The 13289-nt window shown below is 41.2% G+C and overlaps 1 protein-coding gene across 1 annotated transcript in view; it reads left to right on the top strand.

Moving 5' to 3' along the window:
- Positions 1-13289, top strand: part of LOC106008772 (trace amine-associated receptor 3-like) — an 84914-nt gene that overhangs the window by 20000 nt on the left and 51625 nt on the right. The gene's annotated exons all lie outside the window — the stretch shown is intronic.

Genomic DNA, 13289 nt, shown 5'->3' with positions numbered 1-13289 from the left:
AGAGAGAGAGAGACAGGAATGGTTAACCCATTCACCAAAGCAAGCAAGAGAAGGTTGAGGAGAAATATGTGTTTGATTTGGGAATGTAAAATATGAATTCTTGCAGGTGCAGAAGGAAAAAATGAGGAAGCAATGTAAATTTGAAAATTGGTGTAGAGGGTAGCTATTGACTATTTCCTCTTATGAATCATCTGGGCATGTCCTTTGCCTATATATATATTCTTGGGGGTCTCCATATTTTTCTTATAAAATTGAGTAAACTTATTTTATGTTACTGTTTATCATATTGACCAAAAGGTCCCTTTAAGCCTTTCATTTCTATTTTAATCTTTTCTTGTTAAGGGAAAATATAAGTTTGATAAATTGATATCTTCAGGAGTAATAATTGATGTGAACTGCATATATGCAGACAAAGATAGAAAATAGCCATTAATAGCCAAAAAAAGCAGGAAGGAGGAAATTTCACTGTGCACAGAGCAACACAGAATGACACCAGTGCAGGGCACAGAAGCAGTAGGTTTCCTTAGCAAGCTGGATCATGTTCATGTTTTCTCAGTTGAGAGATGGCGTCTGACAAAGACAGTGTACAAAGGAGTGGCAGTCTTACACAGTAACAAACAGCCTACACTGTGCTCCAGGCTGCCATTCCTTCTCTCATGGTGTCCATAGCTCCTTCTGGTAGTGTTCCTGGAAATCTGCCTTGTCTTCCTTTTCCTGCTTTATTAGGTACTTTCTTTTGATCCTGAAGTGAGCTTTAATGGAAGATTTGAACAAGAGAGAGGACCAAGTTGTATATTTTTTATTTTATTTTATTTTTTTTGTATTAAATTCTTTTATTGGTACATTGTAGGTATACAACACAATTACATTTCTCATTGGGAATTGTGCCTTTATATAATGCATCTTGGTTCTTATTTTTTCCCCATTCCTAGCCCTCCCTTCACGCCCTCCACCCTTCCCTATTTACAAACACTTTATTTCCATTTTTTCCATTTCTCATCATTTTTTCCTTTCCTTTCTTTCCTTTCCCCTGCCCCTCCCACTACCCCTACCCTTTTGGACCTTTTCTTCCTATTTTACATCATCGATTATTCATTCTAAGCATTGGTACATTTTAGGTATACAATATAATGACATTCATCGTTGGAAATTTGCACCTTTACATAGTCTCTCTTGGTTCTTATTTTTCACCCTTGCCCAGCCCTCCCTTCAACCCCTCCAGTTCTCCCTATTTACAAAGATTTTGTTCCTATTTTTCCATTTTCTCCTATTAATCCCATTCCCTTCTATCCTTTCCCCTAGCCCTCCCACTTCCTTCCCCTTTGCCCCTTTTCTTCCTATTTCACATTACCTATTACACATTTAATCCTTATTTACACTTTCAGTTTCTCACACGAGAGAAACTATTCAGTATTTACACATGTATGTCCTATTTATTTCACTTAAGAGTATCACCTCAATGTGCATCCACTTAGCTATAAATGTCTCTAATTTCTCATTTTTTATGGCTGAGTAGTACTCCATTTTATGAAAAAACCACATTTTCTTTATCCAGTCTCCAGTTGATGGGCATTTGGGCTGTTTCCAAGTTTTAGCTATTACGAACTGCGCTGCTATGAACATGGGTGCACCTATATCACTGTGGTATGATTCTTTTAATTCTTTGGGGTAGACCCCCAGCAGTGGAATAGCAGGGTCAAATGGGACTTCCAGTCCTAGTTCTTTGAGGTATCTCCATACTGATTTCCACAGTGGTTGCACCAGTCTATACTCCCACCAGCAGTGGAGCAGGGTTCCTCTTTCCCCACAGCCCCGCCAGCATTGGTTATTGGTTGATTTCATGATAGCAGCCATTCGTTCTGGAGTGAAGTGGAATCTCAGTGTTGTTTTCATTTGCATCTCTCGAATGACCAGTGAGGTTGAACATTTTTTCATGTATTTATTTGCTATTTCTACTTCTTTGTCTGAGAAATGTCTGTTCATTTCAGATGCCCATTTTCAGATTGGGTCTTTAAATTTGGGAGGTCTGATCTTTTTAAGTTCTTTATAGATTCGAGATAGTAGACCTTTGTCTGAGGAAGAGCAGGTGAAGATGTTTTCCCACATTGTGGGTTGTCTCTTCACACTGCTGGTGGTTTCTCTTGCTGTGCAGAAGCTTTTTAATAAGAAGAGATCCCATTTGTTGATTGTTTGTGCTAGTTCATGGGTAACTGAGGTTTTGTTCATAAAATCTTTTCCTACACCGATGTCTTCAAGGGTTCTACATAACCTCTGTTCCAACTAGTTCAGAGTTTCTATTTTAATATTTAGATCTTTAATCCATTTTGATTTTAGTTTAGTACATGGTGAGAGATATAGGTCTAGTTTTAATCTTTGGCAAGTTGAAGCCCAATTTTCCCAGCACCACTTATTAAAGAGGCTATTTTTCCTCCAGTGAGGGTGTTTGGCTCCTTTGTCGAAGATGAGATGGCTGAATGTGTCTGGCGTTGTTTCTGCATCTTCTAATCTGTACCACTGGTCCTCAAGTCTGTTTCTTTGCCAGTACCATTCTGTTTTTATTACAGTAGCTTTGTAGTATAGTTGCAGGTTGGGGATTGTGATACCCCCTGCCATTTCTCTGTTACTTAGAATCGCTTTTGCTATTCTGGGTCTCTTCTTGCTCTAAATGAATTTTTGGATTGTTTTCTCGAGGTCTATGAAGTATGCTGCTGGGATCTCAATTGGAATTGCATTAAATCTATGTAGCAGTTTTGGAAGTATGGCCATTTTCACTCTATTAATCCTTCCTACCCAGGAGCAGGGGATGTCTGTCCATTTTCTGAGATCATCTTCAATCTCTCTTTTCAGAGTGCCATAGTTTTCAGAGAATAGGTCTTTGATTTCTTTCATTAGGATGATTCCTAGGTATTTCAGTTTTTTGGATGCTATTGTGAAAGGAATTATTTGCCCTATTTCTCTCTCAGTGAGTCTATCATTGGTGTAGAGGAAAGCTATTGATTTTTATGTGTTGACCTTGTAACCAGCTACTTGACTGAATTTGGTTATTAAGTCTAGAAGACTTTGTGTGGAATTCTTGGGGTCTTCTATAGAGAGTATCATGTCATCTGCAAATAATGACAATTTGACTTCTTCATTACCTATCTTTATTCCTTTTATTTCTTTCTCTTGTCTAATTGCTGTGGCTAATCTTTCCAGAACTATATTGAACCAGAGTGGTGATAGTGGACATCCTTGTCTTGTTCCTGATTTGAGTGTGAAGGATTTCAGTTTTTGACCATTTAGTATGATATTGGCTGTTGGTTTTTCATAGTTGGCTTCTATCAGTTTGAGGTAGAGACCTTCTATTCCAATTTTTTGTAGGGTTTTTATCATAAATGCATGTTGGATTTTGTCAAATGCTTTTTCTGTGTCTATGGAGATAATCATATGGTTTTTGTCCTTGGCTCCATTGATATAGTATATTACATTAATTGATTTTTGTATATTGACCCATCCCTGCATCCCTGGGATGAATCCCACTTGATCAGGGTGTATGATCTTCTTGATGATCTTCTGCATTCTGTTTGCCAGTATCTTATTAAGGATTTTTATATCTATGTTCATTAGTGAGATTGGCCTATAGTTCTCTTTTTCAGTTGGGTCTTTCTCTGCTTTGGGGATCAAGGTGATGCTTGCTTCCAGGAATGAATTTGGGAGTATTGCTTCCCTTTGCATTTCATTGAAGAGTTTAAACAGTAGTGGCAGCAGTTCCTCTCTAAATGTCTTGTAGAATTCAGCAGTGAAGCCATCAGGGCCCGGGCTTTTCTTAGTTGATAAGTTTTTAATTACATTTTCAATTTCATTGGTTGATATTGAGTTGTTCAGAATTTTTAGGTCTTCTTCGTTCAACTTTGGTAATTCATATGTATCTAGGAATCTGTCCATTTCTTCTGTGTTGTCCATCTTATTGGCGTATAGGTCCTGGAAGTAAGTATTGATGATCCTCTGGATTTCTGCTGGGTCTGTTGTAGTTTCACCCTTTTCATTTCTAATTGCATGGATTTGGGCCTTTTCTTTCCTTTTTCTGACAAGGTTGGCTAAAGGTTTGTCAATTTTGTTGATTCTTCCGAAGAACCAACTCTTGGCTTCGTTGATTTTTTGTATCGTTCTCTTAGTCTCCATTGCATTGATTTCTGCTCTGATCTTTATAATTTCCTCCCTTGTATGAGCTTTGGGGTTGTCCTGCTCTTCTTTTTCTAGAAGCTTGAGGTTCAGCATCAGGTTGTTTAATTGGGCTCGTTCTGTTTTCCTAATATGATTATTCACTGCTATGAATTTCCCTCCTAAGACTGCTTTCATTGTGTCCCATAGATTCCGATATGTTGTATTGTCATTGTCATTTAATTGAAGGAACCGTCTGATTTCTTCTTTAATTTCCTCTGTGACCCATTGGTTATTCAGAAGTGTGTTGTTCAGTTTCCACGTGTTTATGTAATTTTTTGAGTTTCTTTTGCTATGGATCTCCAATTTCATCACACTGTGGTCTGATAATATACAGGGGATAACTTCAATTCCTTTGCACTTACTTAAACATGTTCTATGTGTGAGTATGTGGTCTATTTTGGAGAATGACCCATGTGCACCTGAGAAGAATGTGTATTCTGATTTTGTGGGGTAGAACACTCTGTAAACATCTGTTAAGTTCATTTGTTCCAGAGTTCGATTGAGTTCTAGTATTTCATTACTTATTTTTAGTCTAGTTGATCTATCTATTTGTGACAGTGGGGTGTTGAGGTCCCCCACTACAGTTGTATTAGTGCATATATAACTTTTCATGTCCGTTAGTATTTGTTTTATGTAGTTGGGTGCACTAGTGTTTGGTGCATAGTTATTTATGATTGTCATCTCTTCCTCTTGGATGCTTCCCTTTACAAGGATGTAGTGTCCTTCTTCATCTCTCTTAATCAGTGTTGGTTTCAAATCTACTTGATCTGCCAAGAGGATAGCTACTCCTGCTTTTTTGGGGGGTTCCTGTCACATGCAGTATTGTTTTCCACCCTTTAACTTTCAGTCTATGAGTTTCTTTTTGAATGAAGTGTGTTTCTTGTATGCAGCATATTGTTGGATTTTGCTTCTTGACCCATTCTGCCAGTCTATTTCTTTTGATTGGTGAACTGAGACCATTAATGTTGATGGTTATAACTGAAACGTATTGACTTGTCATTGCCATGACTTTTTCATTTTGTTGGGTTCTCCCCCTTTACATTTAATTTCTTGTCATGCCAGATGGGTTCATTCTGCTTTGCTTCCTGGGGTTGTGATCCTCAATGTCTGTTCCCAGGCTACTGTGTAAAATTGTTTGGAGTACTGGTTTGGTATTCACGAAGTTCCTAAGGTGCTCTTTGTCATGAAAGTATCTTATTTCTCCATCCATTTTGAAAGATAGTTTTGCAGGGTACATCAATCTGGGTTGGAGGCTGTTTTCTTTTAGGGCTTGGAATATGTCACTCCAAGCTCTTCCTGCCTTGATGGTTTGTGTTGAGAAGTCTGCTTGTGATTCTAATGGGCTTTCCTTTGTATGTGATTTGTTTCTTTTCTCTGACTGCTTGGAGAACTTTGTTCTTCTGTTGTGTTTCTAGAATCTTAACAATTATATGCCTGTGTGTAGATTTTTTTTGATCAAGGCTATTTGGAGTCCTATATGCCTCACTTATCTGTATGCCAAGCTCTTTTCCCCTGCTTGGGAAGTTTTCTGCCATTATTTCTGTGAAGAGATTTTTTTATGTCATCTGCACTCTCTCCTGTTTCTTCATTGAGCCCAATCAGTCTGATGTTATTCTTCTTTGCATCATCTAGCAGCTGCTGGATTGATTTCTCATGTTGCCTTATAATTCTGAAGCAATTTTTCTTTTCCTGGTCACTAATTGCAATCTTATCTTCTATATCTGAAATTCTGTCCTCACATTGGCTCATTCTGCTGTGTAGACTTTCAATGGAGTTTTTCATGTCCTGGAAATCTATTTGCATCTGTTTTATGGATTCCATTTGTTTCTTATGTTGGGATTCCATCATGTTCCTCAGCTCCTCTCTAGATTTATTAATCATGTCTTGCACTAGGGGCACAATTTCTCCTGTTATCTGAGAAATTATTTCTGATTTCATTTTTTCCAGATCCCCTTTTGTTGCCAGTTCAGTGGGTCCAGGTGGTTGAGTATCAGAGTGTTCCATCTCCTTTCCCTTTGGGGTTGCTATAGGTGATCTGGAAGTCTGGTTTTGAGACTTATTTATGTGTTTTCTCATTTCGACTGGGGCGGGGGGCTGTTAGCACCTGCACGGATTACCTCCTCTGAGGTGGGTGAGATGGGCCAGGGGCCGGGAGCAGCGGTAGGGATCGTGACCCAAAAGCCCTTTCCTTTGGGCTGGGAGCAGCCGGAGGGATGGTGGCCGGGAAACCCCTTCCTCTGAACCAGGAGCAGTGGGATGGTGGCTCAGAAGCCCCTCCCTCTGGACCGGGAGCAGTGGGAGGGATGGTGGCCCGGAAGCCCCTTCCTCTGGGCCAGGAGCAGTGGGACAGAAGGTGGCCCAAAAGCCCTTTCCTCTGAGCTGGGAGCAGCGGGAGGGATGGTGACCAGGAAGCCCCTTCCTCTGGACCAGGAGCAGTGAGACGACGGCTCAGAAGCCCCTACCTCTGGGCCGGGAACAGTGGGACTCAGTACCTTGGTCTGGTGGTCTGGTGTCGTCTGCGTCTTTGTAATGTGGAATCAGGTGGCTGCCTGTCTGCAGCGGGGTGATTCGGTGTCTTAGGCACAACTCAGGACCTCGGTAGGGCGTGCACAGACCTGCCTGTCTGCAGCGGGCTGATTCGGCGTGTGTTTCGCGAGACTGGGGACCTCGGTAGGGTGTCCCAAGTTGTATTTTAATTAAAGATTATTTTATGGCCAAAGTTTGAGTCTCTTTTATGTTAAATTGAACATATATGTATTGATTCAAAATTAAAATTTAAGTATATATCATAAATGTTCAGATTAAACAAGACCCAGACCCTGCCTGCCTCCTCTCTTAGCACAGTGGCAAGGTGCTCTCTTGTAATTTGGAATTGGGAAGACACCAGCCTAGACCACTAGGGGCCACAGATGCTGCAAACTCACTTGAGAGTCATTATTTCTCTTGTGTTTGGAAGCCGTGGAGCCACCACAACTCCCCACCCCCCAAATAAGATTGCTAAATTGTGAGGCAAACATTTTCAGCATTACTAGATAGTGCAAAATTGCACTTTAATGCAGGTGCTCATAATTTACACCCAGAATTGTATGAGCATTCTCATTTCCAACTGTTGAGAGTTTCACATCCTAAATTCCTCCTATTCTCATGGGTGATTTGTGTGGTCTCATTTACCAAAGGAGCAGAGCCTTTTTTTTTTTTTTTATATTGAGTGTTTTCATTCCTCCAGAGGACTAAACCTATTTATTGCCTTTGCATAATTTTTGTAGGGTGTTTGTCATTGTCATACTGGTTTATAAAGTTTTTATTTTGGTGGTATTTGGTTTGAACCCAGGGCCTTTGGACTGAAATACATCCCCAGTCTTTTTTTAAAAAATTATATATTAAGAAAGGCTCTCACTAAGCCACATTAAACTTGAACTTGCATTCCTTCTGCCTCATCCTTCCAGAGTATGAACCACCATGCCTAGTCTAACTTCTAAGTTTTTTAAAAATGTATATACTTAGCCATTTAATCCATAATTTGGTCTATGTAAGACAAAGATCTTTTCCCAGTTGTGGCTTTTAATTCTGCTTACGGTACCTTTTGAAAAGGTGAAGGTTTTTACACTTGATAGAGTCAAATTTATCAGTAATTTCCCTTATCATTTCTACTTCCCGTGTCTTATTTAAGAAATCCTTATTTAGTCTGAAGTCATAAATGTAATCTTTTGTATTTTTTACTAAAATTTTAATGTTTTTCTTCTTTAAAAATTTGTTTTTTTGATTAGCTTGTTTTTTATTTTAGAAATATACATCTATCCATAACTTTTCAAAATGAAAGTTCACGTGGCTTAATGGCACTTATTGAATAGTAAATCCATTTTTCACTGGTTGGTAAGGCCATTTGTGTACTATACCAAATTTACACACACACACATTTCTAGGCTCAGTGTTCTCATTCATTGATCTTTTTTATCAATCCTTGTACCAACATTAAATTCTTATTTAATTAGGTTTATTGAGGCATATTTTGTTAATGATGTATTACATATATTATATAATTTTAAATTATATTTTATTATTATTGATTATACTATATTCTGCAAACATTTAGCTTACATAGTTTCACATGTTTTGACTTATACATCCATGAAATCATCACTACACTTAAGGCAATGATGATGATGCCATCAACCCCATAGTTTCCTCACGCCCTTTAGTAATCTCATTCTTCTGGCCCTCCTATTCCCTCTTCCCCAGTCAACTGCCAATTTTCTTCATTGCTATAGATTTCTTGCATTACAGTGATGGGGAACATTTTAGAGCTTTCAATAATAGAAACAGCCCACTGCAGCATGCGTGCCATTGGTTCACCACCACTGATCTAGAATGCCAATGAAATCCTGTAGTAGGCATTCTTTGTTTTTCACATAATTTATTTTACTTGGAGTAGTTATTTTGAGATTTTTTCCATGTTCTGTATGTCTACTCCCTTTCTTCAGTCCCAGGGTTTTCTGTAACTGTCAAAAAAACATAATTCCAATCTATTTAACAAACTTTATTTAAAATATGGAGAAGTCTAGAATAGTGCCTGGAATATAGTAAGTGCTATAGAAGAATTTACTATTATTTTGGGGGTACAAGGTGGATTTCACATGGTTACCTGAAAATAAAGCTACTAAGACCCAAATAATATGACAAATAGCAATATTTTAATATGAACAGGAATGCAGAAATATTACCTATCTTTAGAGCTAAGAGAAAACATCTGAAAGCAATCAAAAGAGAGTTGATTAAAAGCCATGGAATACATTATCTTTGAACAATGACCTAAGCAAATGCACCATTATAAAAAATACTTCAGGTAGTGGATTCATTCACAGGGAGGAAAAGAGAAAGAGTAAATGGGAAGAAAAGGTAGAACAGAACAGGCCATTATGGATAAATTGGTTCTTATAGAACATGAGCCAATAATATGACCTAAATGCTAGAAAAGCCCAAAGCCACATTTGGACAAGGTAACACACTCGTGCTGAACAGCAGAACGCGCTGCATTATTCCATTTCCTCTGCCTCTTGCTGGGCCTCAGTTAAAAAGGCTATTCAGACTTTCTTTTTGTTACATTGCCAAACTCACATATTGGAGAAAGTGGAAAGTAATACAGCAGTCCTGACTTGGAGTTTGGAAATTAACAACAACAAAAAAGGGACGGAAAGTTTAGTATAGGCACCCAGACCTGCTCAAGTCTGGCTTGAGGGCATGCAGCTAAGGTTTGGAGGAGAGGGATCTCCATTACTCCAGTTAGCCCAGAGCCTGGAAAGAGAGCCCACAACCTAAGGTGCCCAAAGGCGGGACTGGGTGGTGCTGGTGTTGGTGTCTACCTTGAATACCAGAATAACTTACTGTAAGGACAAAGCTGTGGGACAGTGGCCAAGGAGGGGCTACAGCAGTGGTGGGAAATTCATGGTGGGACAACTGCACCCCCAGCTGGCTATGGCATTAATATGAGCTCAAAGTTGCCCTGCAGAAGTGGTGTGGCCAGCTAAGTCTAGCTCGCTCGGACCAGTCCATCCTCACTTCTCTGGGTATAAATATCATTTACTGATCCCAAAGCCACCAACTGCTAGATGATCATAACTAGTTTGTAGGTGATTAAAACCAAACTCAGGAGCATAGGTCAACAGACTGGGGTCATCTCATGCTGACCGATAGTGAAAATTCCATTCCCCATGGTTTTCCCAAATGTGCAGTGGAAACCTCTGTACTTTTGCATGTTTTCATTGTGTCTCATGAGAAAACCATTGAGGGGCTCCTTCCAGTGCCATTAATACCTGAGATGTAACAAACCAGGAAGAGACAGAAGGGTGGTGGAAGGCTAGAAACAAGATTTTGGCCAATGAAAATGGATGTCAGAATGGTCAGTACTGTCCAATGGTCAGACTAAAGGTCACCTTCCCAGAAATCTCTGATCGCCCTTTCTAAAGTGGATTCTCCCTGCACTATCAGAGGTGACATCTTACTCAAAGGCCATTTCAAAGATCCATCTGCTCACTTCACAATGGTCAGCCTTTCACAGAGAATGCAAAGTCTAGGAGATGAATGACCATTACCTAATACCCAGAGCACAGCCTAGCATTTAAGGACTTAAAATAAAATAAACTAGAGGCACTTCCCAAGGTAGGATCACTTTGGATAGCTAATCTCTTGCACCCATTTTGTTAGAAAATATGTCTACCCTGAATCTCTGTAAAGGAAGATGTAGGGAGGAAAGATCAAGAATATATGTCTACAGAAATATTAAAGAATTTTCTCATTTTGGCAGATTTCACCAAGGTATCTAGGAAAGCCTGGGTATCTGCTTTGACTGGATATATACATAAAAGAGCAAGAGGAGGTCGGAACTGAACAACTCGCACTCCTGACCAGGAGCGGGGAGGTAGAGGAGCCCTCCCAGGAAGGGGCGGGAGGAGGCGCGGAGAGGAGGTCGGCGGGCGAGCGCGAGGGAGCGAGAGAGCGAGAGAGAGCTCGAGCGAGAGCAGACCCGCGCCGGTCCGGAGCCGGGGCGGGCGAGGGCGGAGGAGTCCCCGAGCCGCCCGGGAGCGGCAGCCGCAGCAGCCCCGCGGCGCCTGCACCGCCCGCCGGAGCTCGGCGGCTCTAGATCCGGGGCCCGGGCAGCTCTGCCCTTCCCGCGCCGCGCCAGGGGGCCGGGACCTCGCCGTCCTCGCCTCTTCTCGTAGCCCCGAGCTCCTCACCCTCGCCCGGTGGGGACTGGACGGGCCCGGAGGTCCCGGCCCGCAGCTCCGGCGGAGGCGCGCGCCGGCAAGCGGCAGGGGAGCGGGCACCCGGCGCTTCTTCCCTCTTCCCCCCGGAGCTGAGCTGTCTGCCCGCGTCTAGATGCTGGGCTCCCGGACCGACCCCGACCCCCCAGTCCCACGCGCGGCCGCCTGGTCATGACCCCCACAGTGAACACGGAAGCCCTGGGACCGGCTCGATCGCATGGGGAGCAGGGGCCGATGCCGGAAAACATGCCAGTGTCTCAATTTAAAATGATGAATTACTCCTAGGATGAAGATCTTGAAGAGCTTTGTCCCGTGTGTGGCGACAAAGTGTCTGGGTACCATTATGGGCTCCGCACCTGTGAAAGCTGCAAGGGATTTTTTAAGCGAACAGTTCAAAATAATAAAAGGTACACATGTATGTTGCACCCAGTGAGAAAGAACCAACCAGAGACCGATATTAAAGCCACACAGGAGTTTATTACCGGCCGGGACGAGCCCAGCATCAGACTGGAGCCCCGACTGGGGGAGACAAACATATTTTATACACCTTTGAGGCCAACAGTTTCTAGGCCCCCCTATGGGATAGAACTAGTAAAGCAAGCAAAAGGTACAGAAGCCGAATGTCCTGCTGTTAGAACATTTGTAAAACAATAGTTGATTGTTGTTTCTAAGAGACTCTCTAAGGGGAGGAGGTTTCTAAGCTTCCTCCTTTTGAGTTCATCTAAAGGGCAGGCAGGTGGGTTGTTCAGCAGCAATATGGAGTCTGTCTTGCTAACTAGGGTCCTTCAATGTATAGAAAACCAGAATTGCCAAATTGACAAAACATTGAGAGAAAAACGTTGTCCTTATTGTCAATTTCAAAAATGTCTGCGTATTGGAATGAAACTAGAAGCGGTAAGAGCTGACCGAATGAGTGGAGGAAGGAATAAGTTTGGGCCAATGTATAAGAGAGACAGGGCCCTGAAGCAACAGCAAAAAGCTCTCACCCGAGCCAATGGACTTAAGCTAGAAGCCATGTCTCAGGTGATCCAAGCAATGCCCTCCGACCTGACCATCTCCTCTGCAATTCAGAACATCCACTCTGCCTCCAAAGGCCTACCTCTGAACCATGCTGCCTTGCCTCCTGAAGACTATGAGAGAAAATCAAAATCAAAAACAGGAATCTCATTTAGACTTTAATTTTTTGAGATGATCAGCAGCACAATCACTTGTAGAAACTGTAAAAAATAAAACTATCTCCTACCCCTTAATTTTTTTCATAAATGTTTCTGGCTTTTGAATAGTTTATTTATATTGTATATCATAGTTTCAACTGTAGACAATTATGATGCTAATTTATTGTACCTTGGTTTCACCTTTGTATAAGAGATAGCCAAGACTGAAGAAACCAAATATATGTGTTTACTGTAGCATATCTTCAAGTTAGTGGAACATAGTTCAGGGACATAGCAGGGTCTTAATGAATTAAAATCATCCACTTGATTAAATGTCTGTAAAGCTCCATAATTATAATTCTTACTGTAGCTTATTTAATATCGATTGTAAATTATATGACTCGTAGCTTCCTCTGTTCAAGTAAATTTAACAAGGTGGAGTCTTACTTGGTTTTCCTTTCAAGCATTGTAAGTTGTATACCAAAGATATGAGTTATTACTTCAGTGTGTACAAAGATTATTTTATTATTTTTGTTAATCACCTCTGAAGCTCATCCACATGAAGGGTACACCCTAGCCAAGCTGGGCATTGACTTGTGCAGGGTCTCGGTCACCTGTTTTGTCTTCATGGCTCAAAGGGCAATGAAAACTCACTGATCAGAGCTCAGATCCAAAGCATTACGAGAATGGCAGCCGCATTGCTTCCCTTAGTTAAGGACCAAGCTGGCTAACGGCAGGTGGAGAGGAATGGTGCAGTCAATGGCTAATGAAAGGGCTCCGTTACGTGTGTAGCATAGGGAGGCAATTTGGAGATTAGAATAGTTATTGGGAAGCTCTTTAACATCGCAAAAATGCCAAATCTGTGGAGTCTTAAAAATCTATGTTTCCTTACTTTAAACATACAATACTCCTCACTGAATTTGAACCTGAAAGATGTACAATACTGGTATGTTGTTCACCAGGTGGCTTACACCCCGAGAGTGGTTCACAACACAGTCACATCCACACTGCTGGTGAAAACAAGGACAGCAGCTGATAAGCAAGATAGTGCTACAGCTGTCCGTGCCCCTTCCAAAATTGGCCAGTGAATTTCTCTGATGTGGATCATTAACCAGTTTGTAATCAGACATTGACTTAGCCAACTGCCTTATCAATCATAGGACTTATTAGTAAA

The sequence above is a fragment of the Heterocephalus glaber genome, unplaced genomic scaffold (assembly GCF_053883595.1).
Source record: "Heterocephalus glaber isolate CG9 unplaced genomic scaffold, H.glaber_assembly_v1.0 deba00001592, whole genome shotgun sequence".
In the NCBI taxonomy this organism is placed as follows: Eukaryota; Metazoa; Chordata; class Mammalia; order Rodentia; family Bathyergidae; genus Heterocephalus; species Heterocephalus glaber.
Note: the sequence above shows the minus strand (reverse complement) of the source record. Positions and strands in the feature narration are given on the sequence as shown.